Genomic DNA, 21155 nt, shown 5'->3' on the forward strand with positions numbered 1-21155 from the left:
CCCCATCACTGGTCCAAAGACCATTACAAACATTGCTTGTCTTTAGCGTTACTCTACTTGGAGAGGCACCAATTACACATAATCTAAGATAGCTACACCTTTCTATAATAACTAAGGCACTACAGAGAAGGACTCAAGGAAGAGGACCTACCCAGTCTCCCTCCCATTCTCACATGTAGCTTTCATCTTTCTCACCACATCATGATGACTGTATCCAACATTTTTCCATAATCAGTGTTGACCCCTCTGCCCTTAACTTGCATCCCTCCCTTAGTGGGGATACCCTATCAAGTCCATATTTACATGAATGATTATGAGGACCCAAAGAAAACAATCTATGTCCTGTTTTCGTTTCTACTACAACTATCTTCACCTTCTCTACCCTGTGGGTGTTCAAGTTGTTAGGAATGAAACTTTGAAAATGGTTTGCTTTTTCACAAAGACAAGAAAGTCTCCCATCACTTGTCTCTCTGCCATTCTGATTTCTTGATTGAGACTTATATAATAAAAGACAGATTAATAAGGTAAAACAAACAGAAATTTATTAATATATATACATCCTGTATACATGAAAGAGACCCAGGGAGAGTAACTCTCTCAGGTAGTTAGAACACCATCCTAATAAGCAAAGAAGAAGGAGATATAAGCCTCTTAGGAAATAGAAAATGACTTTTAAGAAAGATGAATGGGCCCTTAATAGAATAGATGTGAATGTGACAAAGTATGTCTGGGTGTAGTATTCCCTTCTATTCTCCTCTGATAAGAGTCAATCTTCTATGACTGATGAAACCCCATGGGAAGAGATTTATGACAATTTTGTTCCTTTTAGATAATCTGTCTTTAGATAGATAAAGGGAATTCAGAGAAAGACTCTCCCTAAATTGTTATTTTTCAAAAGCCTACATCTGAAAATAATCAAAATACCAAATTGGCATATTTTAAAGTGACATATTCTATTACCTTTCAAGGACTTCTTTGATCACTTTATATAATTTTGCAACTGATTCCATAACACAATATAACACAATATAATCCAGAAGTATATTTCTCCCTTGACCTTTATCTTTATCAGGTTCTAATAGTACATTATTTATGTCAGTGCCCCTCTTCCCACCTAGAATCCAAGTTCTATAAAGACAAGTAGTCTCAGTTATTTTGTTTAATGATGTCATATAATTGGCATAAATAAACATTTGTTGGACAAATATCGAATGGCAGTGTATAGCTATCATAATAAAATAATTAAATATCTGGCTCAAGAAGTGACTGAAGCATCAATACAACAAAATTGATAGCTCAAATGTTACAAGGCCAAATTTTATATTTCCTAAAAAAAAGTAAAGTTAAAAAATTATCTTCCTAGTTTTTCCCAGATAAATTTCACATGGGGTAAAGAGGTAAAGTATAAAATATGAACCATAAAATACCATTCACCCAGAGAGGGACATATACTATATTTTGTTAAGGAAATAATGCAAGTGGCAGAAACATGTTCTTATAGATTGAGTTCATACTTGCACAAACAAGCAAAAAGGCAGAAAAAGGAAAGGCTCACATGTATACTTATATAAGTTAGCAGGTTGTTCTTTGAACAAAGAAAACTGTGTGGACAGATATGTACAGGTTTTTTTGCAATGATTGAGGCTGAGTATGTAGTTGACTAAGAATATTTTTGTGCATTGTTTCATATATTAAAATAAGCAAGCAGAGTATTTTACTTTAAATTTTACAAAGATTTTTTATGAAACTAAACTTAGTTCCTACCACATTAAAAAAATTAAAGTCTTCAAGTCTTGAGATTCCAATCTGTCAAAAGTGGTAATTTCTAGCCTTATGACTAGTTATGACAATTATGATAAAGACAATTATTAACACTTCCTGAAATTGCACTAATATTTCAGGCACTGCACTAAGAGGTTTTATGTGGTTCTACTCATTTAATCTGCATAATAAAACTCATGACAGGTAATATTATTACTTCAGGCTCAGTGATCTGTCAAAAGGATTAAATCAGCCAACACTCACGAAAATACTGCTATAACCTGAACACAACCTAGAAATGAAAGTAATTATATCAGTTTAATATGCAGTCACACATTTGACTAAATAAATTTATTTATAACTTTAGTCCTTGAGAACATGTATGTAAACCTAGTTGTCTGCATATGAGTACTCTGAACAATCTAAACTATTTGTTAAGCTTAATCACCACTACATTCTCACCAAGTTATTCAATATGGACACCACTAACCACATGTGTCTCCCAGCACTTAAAATGTGGCCAGTCCAAGTGGAGATGTGCTGTAAGTGTAAAATGTACACCAGATTTTAAGCATTTTGTGTGGAAAAAAAAGGAAAGAAAAAATATTCCATTACTATGCTTTAACCTTGATTACCCATGGGAATATAATATTTTGGATATATCCAAGTAAATAAAATCCATGGCTAAAATTGGTTCTACCTGATCTTTTTGCATTTTTTAAATGTGGGTAGTGGAAAATTTTAAAGTACATATGTGGCTCTACCTATATTTCTATTGGATAGTACAACTTTTTAACATATTGTTTCTAGTAAGTTTGGTTTTCATGTGGCTACTAGGGCAATTCTTGATCAATGACACCTCAATCCTTGTAAAGCATATTTACCCAGTGCTTTTATCAGAACATAGTTGAAACAATCTGGCATAAAAAGAATGTTTGGGTGGCAAGATGGTAAATGGGATGGGAAATCAAAAACAAGGAGATTTCAAAAAATTTAGTTTCAGAATTCATAGATAGCATTTATTGAATGTGCTGATCCAGTGTGTTTCTTGTGAGAACAAAATGGGCCAACCGATGAGAAAATAGTCTTGTGAATTGTGAACTGGCGTAAAAAGATAAGAAGTGGTTACAATGTTGCTTCTAGGTCTAACTAAACACTTTATATGCACATTTTCCTACTATGAACCCACATATCAAGTTTTGAGCACAAGGGATATGCCCCTTAGAGATTCCACTTCATTTCCAGAGTTTATTGACAATTTTTATCAACATGTCACTAGTGTGTTTGGGTCTCATACTGCTGCCAAAACAGCCTTGGGGGTTTTAGCATCAGGGCCCCTTCTGATGCTGATCCTATGCAGGAAGGTCCCTATCATGTCAACTGTGGAGTTACAAAGCAAAGTCTATGGAGAGGTGCAGTGATGGCACCTGGGAACCCCATATCTAGAGCAAGGCCACTGTCTGATTCACTGAGCTGTCCATGCACTGCCCCTCCTGTTTGTGAAGACATGGCTCTTCTTCAGGTTGAAGTTTTGTAATGCATTTCACATACTGGACAAAATTATATCCCTGAAAATTCAAGAATATCAGGTGAAAACCTAAGAATTCAAAAGATGGTTTACTAAGACAGGAATAAAGACACAGGCAAGCTTTCTCTGAAAAATGAGCATTGAAAATAGTCCTTCACATAAAAGATATGTTGAAATCTGGAGGAGGGAAAGGTCAGCCCTTCAGGAACCATTGAATGAAAGGGCAGCTAGCTTCTGGCACCTATACAGAGCTCACATGAAATGGATGGAGTTGAGCCTCACAGTCAGCCAGCCTGAGGTAAGATTCTGCTTATGAACAGGACAACAACAATCAAGATCCAATTACAATGAGAAAACTCAATTAACCTACACAAGGGACATTTCTAGAGCATCCAGGTCAGGAAATGAAACTGCACCACTGGGTCCCCCAGGACACTTACTGCATTAGGCCATCCCACAAAGACTATTCCATACCATCTGACATGTAGTGTTTTTATTATCAATCTCATTTAAGTATTTGGTTATTTCCTTTATTTATACTTTTAAATTCATGTATTATTTCTTTGTATGTATTTTCTAAAATACCTTTTTAAGTCATCTGTTTTTATTTATATCTGATTTTATTTTATTGTGGTCAGGGGAACTTCCTGTATGATGGTAATTTTTAGAATTTATTTATTTTGTGTGATTGTCAGATTTTGTGGATGTTCTATTTGTGTTAAAAATAATGTTAATCAACAAAAAAACACAAGATCAGTAAAAAAAAAATAGTGTATATTAGAGGAAGATGGTGACTGGCAAGATGGCAGGTAGAAAGTGTGTGTATAAGAGAGTGAGAGAGCAAAAGGGGAGTGTGTAGATGTGTCTGGAGAGTGTGTGTGAGCTAAGGACAGTTAGATCCAGCAGGACCTTTGGGGACTGGCAGAACAAGCAGTCTCACCATCACCCAGACTGGCCTCAGACACAAACAGGGACCCCACAGTCACTTTGGACAAAGAACTGCTACAACAGCTGCAGACCCAGGGACACCGAGACTCCAAACATCCCAGCCACAGATTTCTGTGAGTCACAGAGCACATCCCCCTCACTGCCAGCCCGTGGCAGTGGCATAGGGCCTGCACTACCAGTGTCATGCAAGCAGACCTCCTGCCAACAAGGAGGTTCTATAAAACCCCACCCCTCTAGCAGGCCAGGAACTTTGATTTTCAGCATGCACACTAAAGGCCAGACTGAGCGCCAATGACTTTGATGCTCAGCATGAGCATGTGGGGACTCTGTTTCTCCTCATGCATGCACAAGGACCCTTATTCTCAGAATACAATTGAAGCAGCACCATGCACCAAAGACTCTGATTCTCAATTCTCAGCATGCACACACAGGGACGCTGATTCTTGGTGCATATTTGGGGACTCTGATTCTTGGTGTGGTAAGCGGGCACTCTGTTACTTAGCACATGTGTGGGGGGACCCTGATTCTAGATGCATGTACAAAGCCACAATGAGCACCAGTGACTCCAATGTTTGGCACTCAGGAACCCTGATTCTTGGTGCATGTACAAGGCTGCACTGAGTGCCTGTGACTCTGATTCTTAGCACAGACATGCAGGGACTCTGATTCTCAGTGTGTGTGGCTTCTGCAGACCATGGAAACCACACGTTTCTGAATTCTTCAGGGACACTTGGGTGGTGCAATGTTCCCACCATACACAGCTCAGGTCCCAACAACTTGGCATGTGGATCTTCTGGTGATAGCTAGAATGCAAAGATAACAAAAACAATCCCCAAAGGAAAGACAAAAAGGAATCGCCAATAAAGGAAATAAGTGAAACATAGGTATGCAATATGTCAGAGAAAAAATTTAGAGTAATGGTCATACAGTTCAGAAATCAGATGAACAAGAAAATAAAAAAAACCTACGCAAAAATCAGGAAGAAATCCAAAGTGATATAACTACTATAAAAATGCCATGGAAACTTTCAACAGTAGACTAGAAGGAGCAGAGGACCAAATTAGTGAGTTGGAAGATAATGTAAAGAAACAAGCCCAATCTGAACAGCAACTAGAGGGAAAAAAAAATAAAAAGCAGGAGGAGAGATAAGGGAGCTTTGGAACAACAAGAAACAAAGTAACATATGTATGATAGGAGTGCCAGAAGAACAAGAAGAGCAGCAATGATTAGATAATCTATTAGAAGAAATAATGACACAAAAAAATTTCCTGATATGTGGAAGAAAAAGTTACACAACTATAGAAAGTCCCAAGCAAGATGAACTCCAAAAAACCCACACCAAGTCGTTATAATTACAATGGCAAATGTTAACAACAAAGAGAGAATCTTAAAGGCTGCAATAGAGAGACAGAGAGTTACCTACAAAGGTTCTCCCAAAAGATTATCAAATTATTTCTCAACAGAAACACATCAAGGTAGAAGGGAATGGAATTAAGTATATAAAGTGATGCAAAACAAAGGACTGAATCCAAGAATATTCTATCCAACAAGGCTATCAATCAAAATTGAAGGGGAAATCAGGAGTTTCACAGGCAAAAAAAGGCTAAAGGAGTTTGTCACTACCATGCTAGCAATGAAATAAATGCTAAAGGGAATGCTGTGAAAAGAAGAAATACAAGGGAGGAAGGAATAGAGGCATAAAGACTAGAAATGACTAAAAACATGAACCTATTAATAATAACATAAAATGTAAATGTATTAAATGCTTCAATCAAACGACATTGACTGAATGGATAAGAAAACATGACCCATATATATGCTGCCTACAAGTGATCCTCCTCAGAACAAGGGATTCAAACAGACTGAAAGTGAAGGGATGGGAAAATACCTTTCAGCAAATGGAAATAAAAAAAAAGCAGGGGTAGCGATACTTATATCTGACAAAATAGACCTCAAAGTGAAGTCCATAACAAGAGACAAGAAAGGCCACTTCATAATTCTAAAGGGGCCAATACAAGAAGAGGATATAACTCTTGTAAACCTATCTACACCCAATGTGGGAACATCCAATACATTAAAAAATAATAAAAATAAAAAACTTCTGGAAGATATCAGGGAGAGATTTATAGCAATGCAATCATAGTAAGACTTTAATACCCCATTAACATCACTGGATAAATTTGCTAGACAAAAAATCAGCAAAGAAACAACAATCCTAAATGACTTACTAGATCAGATGGACTTAATCAACATCTTCAGAACATTTCACTGAAAGCTACAGAATATACATTCTTCTCAAGCAAACATAGGGCAATTTTAAAGATAGACCACATATTGGGACTCAGGCAAATTCTCTCCAAATTCAAGATTGAAATAATATCAAGCATCTTCTCAGATCACAATGGCATAAAATTAGAATTCAACTACAATAAAAAAAATCAAAAAAATTAAAACACTTAGTGGCTGAATGGCATACTATTAAATAATGATTGGGTTACCAAAGAGATCAAAGTAACCAATTCTTATAATAAATCATATATTTATATGTATGTATGTATGTATGTATGTATGTATGTATCTATGTCCTATTGATTTTGCTCCTCTGGGAAATCCTAATATAATTATTACCTGGGAAATCACATCAGCAAACCTCTACCATCAGACTGGCCAGCTTTTACATATGGTGATGCATGGTATGTGAGCAAGGGTTGCAATATAAATCAAAAGGAATTAAATATAGAGAAGAAAATTTAGAATGCTATTGTATGAAGAACTGATGACAGTCTGAATGGGTGCATTCAGTGGAGAAAGAATTCACAGAAGAAATATGAAAAGTATGTGAAAAACAATTTATAGGGTGTGTATAATTCTGGGTTATCATACTTTCCCATAAGCCTAATTGAGGTATGCATAATGACTGAGATTTAAAAAATAAAGGTGCTTTTTTTCCTTTAAAAAATAATTTGCTTGTACCACCTTTGAGGCTAGTAAATAAAATCAGGTGTGACCTTATTATAAAGTTATTTACACAATTTATCTTAAATATTTGCCTCCATTGGGATGAAAAGAAAATTAAATCCATAATATTTTAATCTGTTGCTGTTGGTCTACATAAGTCACATACTTCTATATCGACTGTTTGCATATTGATTGTAGCTTGGCTTTACCAATTTATCATTTAGTCTTATACAATCACCCTCCATGATAGATGTTACAGCTAAGGGTCTAGCAGCAATTTCATTATAGTCCCCATGTTTCAGGGTTTCATAAATAAGCAGTGAAAATCTACTGTAGGCTATGAAATATTTTAGTTTGCATATCTATATTATCATTTTAGTTCCATATTGTAGTTTCCATCCATCATCTATAGAATCATTTTTCATTTTCAAAGGCAGTTTGTATATGAAACCATTTTAATGACCATCAAGTGAGGAGAAACCTTGAAAGAGAAAGTAAAGGTATTGAATTCTATTCCTTTCCACCAATATAAATACATTGTATGAATTTATGAATAATGCAAATTATACTCTGTGATATATATGGATGAGATTTATAAATACTTATAAAGTTAATCAGTAAGCATGTAAAATGTTTATTAATGATAAAGCCTACTAAGTATATGTTAAGTGAATAAATAAGGAGGTGTAATATATATATTTTAAGACTATGCTCGTGACCTTTATCAACTTAAAATATAAAAGGGGAGATAAGACATAGAAAGATAATAATTCTAGAAAAATCATTTTGAAATGGGATTTAATACCTTTCCCTTTGGACATTAAATGTCAAATGAGTAGTACTATAGGAGTTGAAGTGAAAGAAAATATTTGTTAGTGTCTATATAAATGTCCAGATATTCAAATGGTTAGCCCAGAGAAGGGCAGGGTGGTATCAGGCAATCTTTAAATTTTGATATGCCTTGATATTACAGGCCCTGGGCATAAATTACTTCTGGCCCAGCTCTGCTGGCTGTTTTAACATTGCTTTCAACACTGAATTCTCATAAACCACTTATATCCATTACATTTCTGCTCATGTTAACCTTTTTCTCCTGTTTGGATTAAAGTCTCTTTTCCTGAATTTACCATATGTTTAAATATACATTGTACTGTTCAGTAGATAAGGAATATCTTAGAATACCATTTTTTATTTGTTTGTTTGTTTTTTAATCACTTATCCCACCTCATGAATCTTACTGATTTATCTTAGGCCTAGGTCTGGGCTCTGGTTTCAAATGTATAGACTGTGCTATAAGTATTACCAGTCATCTTCCATCCCTTTCCACTTGAGTTTGTTGCTGAACTATATATACTTGATACAAAGTGCTGTATTTCTGCATTAAGTACAGACTTTGGTACAATGGGGAATAGCATTGGTGTCATGGAATAAAACACTATATTCTGAGTCAGAGACAGAGAGACAAGCTGCTTATTAAAACTGTGAACTGGGTTCATTTAATCACCTGAAAAATGAGAGTAAATTTGGGTTCACAAGATTGCTATGGAAATCAAAAGATAAAACATACATCAAAGCACAAAGCATACTTCCTGACCTTGTACATAGTTCATAAATCTTCCCTTTGGGTCTTTTATTTCCTCTTCTTTTGTCTTCCTATGCATGCACCCACTCTTGCACAATAGGAATATTGAATACAATTTTTAAAAGATGCAGTACTAATTGACTCAGTGACAATTATGGGGACTGCATTTTGCCCCAAAGCAAAAAACAACAACAGCAAACAAACAAAAAACAAACAAACAAACAAAAAACAAATATAATGTCCAAAGGGCCATTGTTGGCGAAATATTTTAAATTTCAAGTATACGCCAGTGAAAAATAAAACACCCCCCCACCATATCTTAAGAAACATTCCTCTAGAATGAATTTTGATACCATGAATTTGTAGTACTTAACATGTTAACTAGGTATCTGAAAAATATTATGGATGGCTTGCTGTGGAAAATGTATTGCTTTCAGAATAAGAAAATGAGCTGTGAATCTCTGCTGAGTAAACAACTAAAAGAAGTAATTAAGGAACATTATAAGACAATAGTAAGTAGTCTGCACTGATTTTTTTTAAAGCAACACAGAGGATTTGTTAGAAACATTTGGTGTACTTTTTATTGAAGATTAAGTCCAAGTTTTAGAAACAAGTCTGCTTTAGATTATTATTTTCTCTGTCTTGTATTGTCATTCTCCAGAACTTATCCCAATGGAACTAAAAGTAAGGTAGAATTATTCTACTTCCATTGCTTTTGTATCTATAGTTATATGTCACAATTACCTTTTGTATATTTATATATTACTCTGTCTCATAATCTTGAATTATTAATAATTATAATAGACTGTCATTTTTCTGTGGAGAAAGGCATAAGGTCAAAACATTCGGAGTGTTCTTTATTGTTTTTATGGATTTCCTGACATAGAGCACAAATTTATCTTACTGAATTTGTCATTCTTGAAGGATAACTTTGAGGAGGGTCTTACTGATTTTCTCCTAAAGATATGCATCAGGGCCGAAACCAGTTTGGCTCAGTGGATGGAGTGTTGGCCTGTGGACTAAAGGGTGCCAGGTTCGATTCTGGTCAAGGGCATGTACCTTGGTTGCAGGCACATCCCCTATGGAGGTGTGCAGAAGGCAGCTGATCGATGTTTCTAGCCCTCTATCCCTCTCTCTTCCTCTCAGTAAGAAATCAATAAAATATATTTTATAGAAGATATGCATCAGGAAATCCAATAATTCTTCTGTTGAAAGGCACACAAACCAAAGAAAACATTGTTTGAAAGGTACAGTTGAGCTTTGGCAAAAGTAGGGACATCCGTAGAGGCCAAAGGCAAGGAGGAATGTTTAGAGGCTTGGCTTTTTAGTCTCATATGAGCCCGCATTTTTGAGATGGACTTTTAGCTTCTGTATAAGTGAAATAGAGGAACAACAAAAACACATGGAGATGAAAAACAAGTTTGCAACAACATGGATGGAGATGGAGAGCATTATGTATGCTAAGTGAAATAAGCCAGGCAGAAAAAGATAAATATTACATGATCTCACTCATTTATGGAATATAATGAACAGCATAGACTGATGAATAAGAACAGATCCAGAAACTGAGAAAGGTCAATCAGAAGGTCAAGCCTCAGGGAAGGTGGGGGTCGGTGGGAGTAAGGGGGAGAGATCAACCAAGGGACTTGTGTGCATGCATATGTGCCTAACCAATAGACACAAACAACAGGGGGTGGGGCATTAAAGGGAGTGGAGGATATTGGGGGAATAAGGACACATATAAAAAAAAAAACAATCTTAAAAATTAAAAAAACACACAGACAATATAACCCCCCCCCAAAAAAAAACTATAAGAAAAAAGTAAGGAACTAATAAATGCAAAATTCCTAATATTCATATGGCTGGAGAGGTGGGAAGAGAACAGATAAGAAATCAACAAGAAGGTGTACATTTATATTTATTGGATTATTATTTCTCATATTCTATCATTTTATAAATATCTTTGCATACACTCCCTGGGAAAAATAAGCAAAGAAACTCAAACCATAACAAAACAAAAGATGTTCATTAACATTATCAGTAGGGGATGCCAAAATGAGATGATTTTTCTCTTGGTCTCCTCTGAGTAAGGGAAAAGGATAGCCTGGATATTTGAGAAAATCTGGAGTTGGATGTGTACACAATTGACTGGTAGAGGGAAGGGGAACATAAGGAGGAAGAAGCTCTGCACACTGAGCCTAAGAATGTCCTAAGACCTGAGAAAGAATTGTTTTACTTATGAAATAAATTTTTGGTACAAAATCAAACAAACGTCAATAAAGTATATTTACATGTTAGCAAATATTTATTGGTGTGGGGATGGAGACTGGATGAGAAAGGTTGACTATGATATGACTATTTCAGTGCTTTACTTCAAAATGCTTTTATGATAGAAAAATCCTAGTAAATCTCATTACATTCCATGACCAACTTTCTCAGCACATTTTTATTTTTAGCTGCAGAGTAAAAGAACTTTGACTAAATAGATATTGTTACTGACTACTAGCATTCATGCTAAGTTTGCTGCCCCAAATCCAATAAGAAGAAACTGGGTAAAAGTTATATCTGGGGTTAGTGAAATCTTGATTTAGAATATTCCTAATGTCTCTTATTATTCTAAGCCTTCATGATGCTCTGTTCAATAGCACATCTAGCATAGGAGAGATGCTGCTTGATTGAGATTGCTCCACAATTGATTTCTGTAAGCTACTTGGGTTCTGAAATGACAAAAAGACATATATGTCAGAATTAGGATGTTCTCCTTCTCCAGCCTAGACTACGCTTGACATGACAATGATGGTGGGACAACAGAGTTGGGCCTCTGATATGTTCAAATCATCAACCTTAAGGATTTTCTTATTGTCACCACACTGGTCTGGTTGTCAGGAGATATACTTTCTAGTCCTGCCTCTGATTTTAACATACCACATGCCTTTGGGCATGTTATTTTCAGGACCTTAATTTCTTCATCAATAACATGAAAAATTTACACTTGGTGATCTCTAAAACCTTCTCAGAGGTCAGACATGTTAAACTTTGATTTCAGCTGATTTCATCTACTCTCATAGTACCTTTATGAGGTGTGTTGGTGAAGAACCTTATTAAATACATAAATAAATAAATAAATAAATAAATAAACAAACAACAGCAACAACAACAAAAAACAACCAGAAAATACAGGCATATTAAATCTGGGGCTTTCAAAAATCCCAGAATAAGGAAGTAACATAGATATGTAGCAGATCCTACCGTTTCTATCATTTTTTTTTTCATTTTTACCAATATAAGAGGATAAATATTTTAGAATGAAATCTGAAAGAGTTGAATGAACACATAGTGATGTGTTCACATACTGGCTCATCAGTATTGATAATAATTTTAGAACTGGTAAAATTAAATTGCAAGACTTCTAGGATGGGATTTAAAAATGCATTGCTCTTCTGCCCCCTTGTGGAACGTTTAGTGTACTGCAGCTATCTGGGTCAGGCATCCCTTGCAAAATGGGTTTTCTCTGGAAAAGCCCAAAGTCCAATCTGTGTTTTCAGAGTACTTTGTCCAATCTGTGTTTTCAGAGTACTTTGTTATAAATTTTTGTTTTAGTAATACATTTAAAGCAAACAATTTTCTGTGCAACTTAATCTGAGAATTCTTCAGGGGTTTCTAAAATTATTTTCTAAGAGAGATCGTTTGAAAGATTGACTACTATAAAACCTAAAATTTGTATAGGCCCCAACTTGGCCAAGGCTTATTTCAACTATATAATTTTAAAAATCAGTAGCCAAAAAACTATTTACTATCATGTTTAAGAAAAACAAAAACCAAAAAACATGTGTTTATTGAATTTTTAGAGAGGAAGGGAAAGGAGAGGGATAGAGAGATAAAAACTGCCTCCTGCATGCCCCCTCTTGGGCATGTGCCCTGCCTGGGAATTGAACCAGTGACCACTTGGTTCATGGGTCAATGCTCAACCACTCAGCCACATAGGTCAGGCTACTGTCATGGTTTTTGTGGCAATAAGTATATCTGATTCTAAAATACACAGTGATTAGGGGGAAATTTTTAAAATACAAAAAGGTTTAAAGGAAAAAAAAGGCATACATATTTCCAATAACCAGTATTGATTCTTTCAATTATTTTATTCCAGGTTATTTTTTCTAAACATGCAGCAAGTTCTTATAGTATGTCATTTCATTCAACCTCATTTCATTATAACGATGATGAAAAAAATTGATTCCCAGACAGGGCTACTGTCCCCTTATGGCTGTATGGGTTTTCTCTGGGGATTCTAGTTTCTTCCCTCATCCCAAAGATGTGCACATTAGGTTAACTGGTGTATCTTCTTTGTCCCAGTCTGAGTGTGAGCATTGTGTTTGTATCCCTGCTATGGAAGGCCGTACTCATGAGGGTGGGTCACCCATTGAGCTCTAAGTTACCAAGAGAGATTCCATCCACCCAAAACCCTAACCTGGAATAAGCAGGTTGGAAAATAATGATTTGACTTGTTTCTATTCATGTTTCTTAAATGGATGAATAGTTCACATTCATTTCAGCATTTGATATTAGAAGTATTTGGGATCTTTATTTACAAGTTTAGTGATTTTTTTTGTGATCAGAAATATACCATAGGAACTTAATTTCTGTTTGCATCAATTAGCATATGGTAATATAGTTTTCATTATGTGTCAAATTTTGCTTAAAGTTGCAGTTTTGAAGAACTTATCAACTTTAAGTGATGATTTGCTCTATTTATCATTGTTACTCATAGTAGATGATTAGTAAATAATTGCTGAATATATAGGAATATATATTTCCTCTTTTCATCAAATGTCTTTAATAAAAATAATTTTAACCTCTTAAAATTTCACTCAAATTAATGTGTAAAATATTTCATTGTTTTTATGGTACATGATAAATCTTCATAAGCTATTTTTCAGAAGGTTTATACTATTTAATATTCCCACTAGAATATAGTTATTTGCAAATAACTTGCCAAAATTGAATATTATTGTTTACATTTGTACTAATTAAAGGAAAGAGATGTGTCTCACAAATACTTATCCTTTCATTCATATATGTATGTATACACACATATTCATGTGTTTATATATACAGAATATACATAAACAGAGAAAGATGATGTGATTAGCATTTTAGTTTTGTTTTTATTATGCTCAAATTTTAATTTTTTACATAAGGAAACATCCATAGTTTTATTTGGAATTTCTTCCATTGTCTTTAAATTTGAAAAGTATTACCATCAGCAAATTGATAATTACTTGCATTTTTATATCTTGACTTTTTAAAAAAAAATCACTCTTTTGTAGTATGAGCCATACTAGAATTCAGACGAAGCATTCTTTAGATATACAGAAAATATTCATTTAAATTTAACATGTTTCAGAGAAAAATAAATTTCTTCATAGGATCAAATATTACCACAGCATATTTAAAAATCAGGTTCTTAAAATACATACTTCCTTAGAAAACATCAAGATTCTTAGGCTAATTGTTCAAAAGCTGTACAGCCCAATTAGCATTTCTTAACATAGCTGGCATTATTTGGATTCTTTCTAAACTGGCATGAAATATGAAACTACAAAAAAAATTGGAACCTGTATCCATTCAATTTTGGTGATTAAGAAATAAAGTGAGCCTCAAGAAACCTTTAAACACTTTCTTCACCTCCAAATCTTTTAAAGTGAATGAGAATATAGATATGACTTGCATATAAAATATTGCTCATAAAGGAAATTATTTCAGAGTTTTCAAAGCGATCACCTAACTGGGTTGATAACTCCATAGATGCTACTTTGACATTCTCAAAAATTCAGGGAAGCATGATATATTGCAGTTCATGTGGAATTTAAGGTTTGTAGGTGGGGTGTAAGGCCCAATATTTCAGTGATTTTGTTTACATTGAATCTTGTTTTCACTAGAATGAAAGATAGATTCTAATGGATAAGTTCATAAACAAGGAGAAAGTGCCCTGTGGTGTATTTTGCTGGACATAGAAGAGATGAAACAGTATAAAATTTGCTCAAGCAGAATGCAATAATATTGAGCATTTATCATGTGTCAAGTTCTACGGTAAATTATATGTGTCAGCTTTTAATATTCATGTAGCAACTATATGAAATAGTTATTATCGTTATCTATTTAACAGATAGAGAAAATGGGGCATGAGACTGTTAATCACCTTGTCTAAATTCACACAATTGGTAAAAGCCAAGCCAATGTTCAAACCTAGGTTTGTAGGATGCCACCAGTTTTAAGCTTTTACCATCTGTGCTTTGTTGCTGGGGATAAACATAGTGAGCTAGATTAGATCTGTTATAGGAGAGAAAAAGTTTCATAGAGGTCTTGAAGGTAAAATTTGAATAAAGAAAAAAATAGAAGAGATGTTTGTTTTTTGTTAATCCTCACCTTGAGGATATTTTTCCCCATTGACTTTTAGAGAGAATGGAAGGGAGGGAAAAAGACATAGAGAGAGAAACATTGATGTGAGAGAGACACATCAGTTGGTTGCTCCCCATATGGCTAGGAATCAAGCCTGCCACTGATGTTCATGCACTTGACTGGAATCAAACTTGCCATCCTTCTGTCCTCAGACCAATGATCTAGAGCACATGTGTCAAACACAAGGCCCGCGGGCCAAATCCGTCCCGCCAGGCCTTGCAATGTGGCCCGCACCGCGCTGTCATCACTGCACTCCGCTGCGTTTCCATCACAATGACAGTTTATGACTGTTCAGTAAACCATTCGGCCCGCGATTTAGGCTGGATTTTAGATTTTGGCCCCTTCTCTGATTGAGTTCGACACCCCTAATCTAAGCACTGAGTGAAACTAGGCAGAGTGATTTTTTTTTTTTTTTTTTGGCAGAGTGAACAGTAAGAGCAAAAGCAAGGAGGTATGAATAAGTAAATAGGGGAGTTAAAGTAAAATAACTTTTTTTTTTTTACTGTATGACAATTATTTAACTGTTTTCAAAAACAATTCCTCGTAATTTTAATAACACAATTTTTAAAAACCATGAAAAAGCACAAAAAGAAATTAAAATCTTCTATATTACCACTTCTCAGAAATATATAAACATGGCTTTTAATAGTATCATAATGATATAGAAATGTATAGTGTATTTTTAAGCAAATGCATCATTCATATTTTATATTCCTACCAAATTATCATTTATTTATGTTATCAATGTAGTTAGCCTGTTATAGATTTATTTTGAAAATATTCACAAGATGTGGTTTATTTTTTTCAACTTAGGTACGGTATGTGCCCTGACTGGGAATAGAGCCTGCGATCTTTTTTTTTTTTTTTTTTTGCCCACATGTTTGAGAGGACACTCCAACCAACCGAGACACATGGCCAGAGCAAATGTGGTTTATTTTCATTTTTCTTGCTATGCTATGTTAACAAATAATTAGTTACTCATCATGGATTTTTGCCCTGAAAGAGTCACTGAGAGTCTTTTCTTTTGCTTATAGTATGGCATCTGGTATTCATTTGTGAATTATTTTTTACTTCATTGGCTTAATTTTGTTTTAGGTTAATTTTGTTGTTGCTAGCTCATTCTGTTGTCATTTTTCTTTTCAGAGATAGTAATCACCCATTTTCATTATGGTCTAGATCCTGTTATCTTGCTTATAGCTTGCTAATTTTAACGTTATGATTTCTTTTCTACTCTGATTCCTTCAGTTGTTCTGATTGTTTTATTTTCCTTACCTTCTAATTCTGCAGGTTCTTATTCTTTCCCTGCTAAATAACCAGTAATTTAAACAAAGATCATCATAAAATTAATCAGGAATAATTTTAAGACAAACTTAAAGTAACAAAACTTGGAGAATTTTGTTTAAGTCTCTAAAAGCCCAAGAAAATAGGTCTATTTTAAGAAATTTTCTTATTTAAATAAAATCCAAATCAAGGCAATAATAGTGAAATGAGATGTATTGGAGGGAATAAATTCCAAGTTTGTGAAAAATTATTTTACATATATAAACTGGCAAAATTATCACCTGGAATATTTTTCAAATGTAAACTCAGAATAACTTATAAATTCTAAGAGTTCATCAGTATGTGTGAATTAATTTTTAAAAAATTCTATGAGAATCTATACCCCATTGGTAAATTTGGATTGGGGTGGTCAAGAAATATGTTATCTCTTTTATATGAAAACTAGAGGCCTGCTGCACAAAATTTGTGCACAGGGGTATGTCCCTCAGCCCAGCCTGCACCCTCTACAATCTGGGACAACTTGAGGCAGTTGGACATCTCTCTCACAATCCAGGACTGCTGGCTCCCAACTGCTCGCCTGCCTGCCTGCCTTTCTGATTGCCTTTAACTGCTTCTGCCTGCCAGACTGATTACCCCTTAACCACTCCCCTGCCAGCTGATTGATACCTAACTGCTCCCCTGCAGGCCTGGTCACTCCCAACTGCTCTCTTCTGCAGGCCTGGGTCCCCTCAAACTGCCCTTCCCTGCAGGCCCGGGCACCCCCAACTTCCCTCCTCTGCTGGCCTGGTTGCCCCTAACTGCCCTCCCCTGCTGGCCTAATTACCCACAACTGCCCTGCCCTGCTGGCCATCTTCTGGTGGCCATCTTGTGTCCACATAGGGGCAGCCATCTTTGACCACATTGGGGCAGCCAACTTGTGTGTTGGAGTGATGGTTAATTTGAATATTACTCTTTTATTAGATAGGATTTTATAATTATATCATGACATACTGTGGAACTTAATGACTCCAAAATAAGAGTGTACAAGGGTATACCTAACCTATTAGAAAGAAGCTTTATCATTTTCAGTGGCTAAGTCATGGGAAAATTCAGTAATGATTTTTCATGAGAAAAACAGGTCTCAAAGCATTTAGCAATAGACATTAATTAGGCTGGGTTCTAATCGTCTTATTTTCTCTAGGAAACAGCATGATATTGTTTCCTATGCATTTAACTGTCTGGTGCCACATGAGAAGTATAGGCTGAGCAAAATAACACTTCTAAATTTTAGGATGGAAGAAGTGAGGACCATAAAATGACTGGCTTAAGACCATCATAGTATTTACAGAAAGTAATTATAAAACTGAATCCCTAGGACAAGTGACTCTTTAACCCTTATGCACAATTTGCTGCTTTAGCCAATGGAAAATATGTCCATTCTTTTCTCCATAACATTGAGGTTTTATTTTTTATTGCATTAATATTAAGGATACAAATATTTGAATGTCATTTTTTAAAGTGAAGTTTAAAGACAGTTTTAATATATTTTGAATTCCATTAGATCTGTGGAAAAAAGGCAATATTTCTAGTGGACCAGTTAAATGTGTTTTTTTCCTCCTAATAAAAAGCATTTCATTACAAAGAAAAGGTGAGTATTTTCCAAAATTTGGATGATGTCAGGCAGTTACAGAACTACAATGCAAATCCACCGAAGGATGTGTTTAAGAATGCAACTTGAAGTCCTTGTTCTCTCTCTCTCTCTCTCTCTCTCTCTCTCTCTCTCTCTCTCTCTCTCTCTCTCTTCTTTTCTTTTCTTTTCTTTTCTTTTTTTACTGTTCTGTTTCCCAAAAAATGAAGATGCTAAAAAAACAATACAGTGGGTTCTTCACAAAACATTTCAAATGCTATGCTTTAGTTCTGTCATCAATAAACCCAATATATTTATGCAAACTAAGTAAATCAGAATGTGAACCACAGAATTCTGTGTCTTGTCACGTTCACATTTAGGTTTGATATCATAAAACATAAACATTTTTATTCTAGAGCCCAGCCATGTATTTATGATATTTTCAATCTGAAGCTTTTGACAAGTTCCTTCTATCATCACATTCCTTACAAAGTAATTGTGGAAAACTAGCACTCTGTGAAAAATTCTAGCTCCTTTAAAAGGTCCTGGAAAACTCCACCAGGCCTTGTGTGCCAGAAGCCATCAGAGGAGGTAGATGCCTGGCTTGCTATATCAATGACTTATGTGTCTTTTGCCTGAGAATAATTTCACATTTTTCCTGGATGATAATTATTAGTACTGTATCATTATCGAATTCAGACCTGCGATTTGTTCTGTAAAAGATCAGTTAACAAATATTTTAGGCTTTGTGGGCCATATAGTCTGTTATAGCCACAGACAATAAGTTCCAATAAGTCATTACTTACAGAAACAGGCAAACTTAAAAATAATAATTGAGGATAGAATTCAGAGCTTTTGCAATGTCTCATTTTCCTATTCTTAATCATCAAACATCAATTAGTTAAGATCAAGAAAAAAAAATCCAAATAAAACATATTTTTCAAGGGATTAGAAGTGAAGTATTAAATTTGTACTTAGAGTCCATACTCACTGCTCTTTGCAGGACTCAAACAAGATGTTCCTAGATGCTCCAGGATCCCAGTGCTGAACACCAAATCCTTATATCCTATAACTCATTCTCATAAACACTACTGATACATTTTTTTTGTCTGTGTCTGTCACCTTACTATCCTAATAAAATAGTAATATGCAAATTAACCATCACTCTGCTACACCCACAAGCCATGCCCACCATCTAATCAGAGTTAATATGCAAATTAACCCCAAATTTGATAACCATGTTATCTTAAATCACTTCAACATTGTATACTTTAGTTTTAATGGTTATAAAATGAGAATAATTCTTCTTTACCTTTTGTAACATAAATGTATATTCAATAGTTCTATAAAGTGCTATATACATCTATAAGATAGTTATAGAGGCCTATATTCCAGTCCAAAGTTAGGAAATTTCTGTGAAATCTCACTGACAAGAGAGGCAATACCCCTTTCCTCTACACTATTTATTCATGTTATACATAATTCTGTCATTCAGTATATTCTACTTCATGTTTTTGGCAGGAGAGGAGAGTGAGGAAGGAGTTAAACATATTTTTTTTTCTAGTGTGTTCTAATTCATTGGGAACAGTTTCTCTGTATTATTTCTTTATACTTGGTGACTAGAAAAATATTTGCTGAGCCTTTTGGTACATTTTCACCATGAGTTAGAGGAATATAGATTTAAAGGAAAACAGTAAAATTTATCAAAATATTTTATTTAAAAAGCTTTCTCATCTTCTAATATAATATGAAGTAGAGAACTTTAAATGTATTTATAGACTGTTACTACTTGATTGAGAAAAATTGACCTGGTGCCCATCAGCAGGAGAGTGGATTAAAAAACTGGTACATCTACACAATGGATTACAATACTATCCAGCTGTAAAAAAGAAAGAACTCTTACCATTTGCAACATCATAGATGGACCTAGAGAGAGCATTATGCTAAGTGAAATAAGTCAGTTGGAGAAAGATAAGTATCACAAGATCTCACCCATATGTGGAATCTAATGAACAACATAATATAATGAACAAAAATAGACCCAGAGATGTAGAAACATTCAACAGACTTTCAAATCTTAGAGAGAAGGCAGGGGAGGGTGGAAGGGGAGAAGAGATCAACCAATGAACTCATATGCATATATGCATAACCCATAGACACAGACAATAGAGTGGTGAAGGCTGGGGTAAAGGGGGCATGAGAGGGCAATTTGGCAAATGGGGGACATAGGTAATACTTTCAACAATAAAAATTTATTTTAAAAAGGAAATAAATATAAAAAAATAAAAGAAAAATTGACCTGGAATGAGTACTCACTATAATGAGTATTCTGATAGACTCATTTAAATAAAGTTAATAGAGACAAGACTCTTCCTTTTGTATAATAACAATAATTATAATTAATAATTGCACATACATTATAGCTAAATGACTTGAGTACATTTACTTAAGAGCACTTGTACACAGAAAAAAAATATTAATGTGAATAAAATGTCAGAAATCTCAGGAGACTTTCAAATGAAACAATTAACACCAAGGACATAATTGAGAGGTTGTTAAAGAAAGTATTCCAAAGAAATGCTTTTCAAATTAATTTCTTATTCTGTAGTCATTTATTTTATTTTCTGATCTAAAATTTTATGGAAGGCTTCCTATATACAGTTGATTATCAATTTGCTTGTTAGCTCAAATTGCTCATAATTTGCATTCTTTCTTAGCTTAATGCCAACATTATGCAGTGGGCCTTGCCTATTTTAAGTTTCACATTATAATTTCTCTTTTATATTTTGTTAAAGATATTTCACTTTTTTCTATTTATCTGTTATATTTTTAAATATATTTTATTGATTTCATAGAGGAAGGGAAAGGGAGAGAGAGATAGAAATATCAATGATGAGAGAGAATCATTGATTGGCTGCCTCCTGCAGGCCTTGCACTGGGGATCTAGCCAAAACCCAGGCATGTGCCTTGGCCAGGAATTGAACCGTGACTTCCAGGTTCATAGGTCGATACTCAACCACTGAGCCAGGCCAGCA

Source organism: Pipistrellus kuhlii, unplaced genomic scaffold (genome assembly GCF_014108245.1).
Source record: "Pipistrellus kuhlii isolate mPipKuh1 unplaced genomic scaffold, mPipKuh1.p scaffold_m20_p_19, whole genome shotgun sequence".
Taxonomy (NCBI): Eukaryota; Metazoa; Chordata; class Mammalia; order Chiroptera; family Vespertilionidae; genus Pipistrellus; species Pipistrellus kuhlii.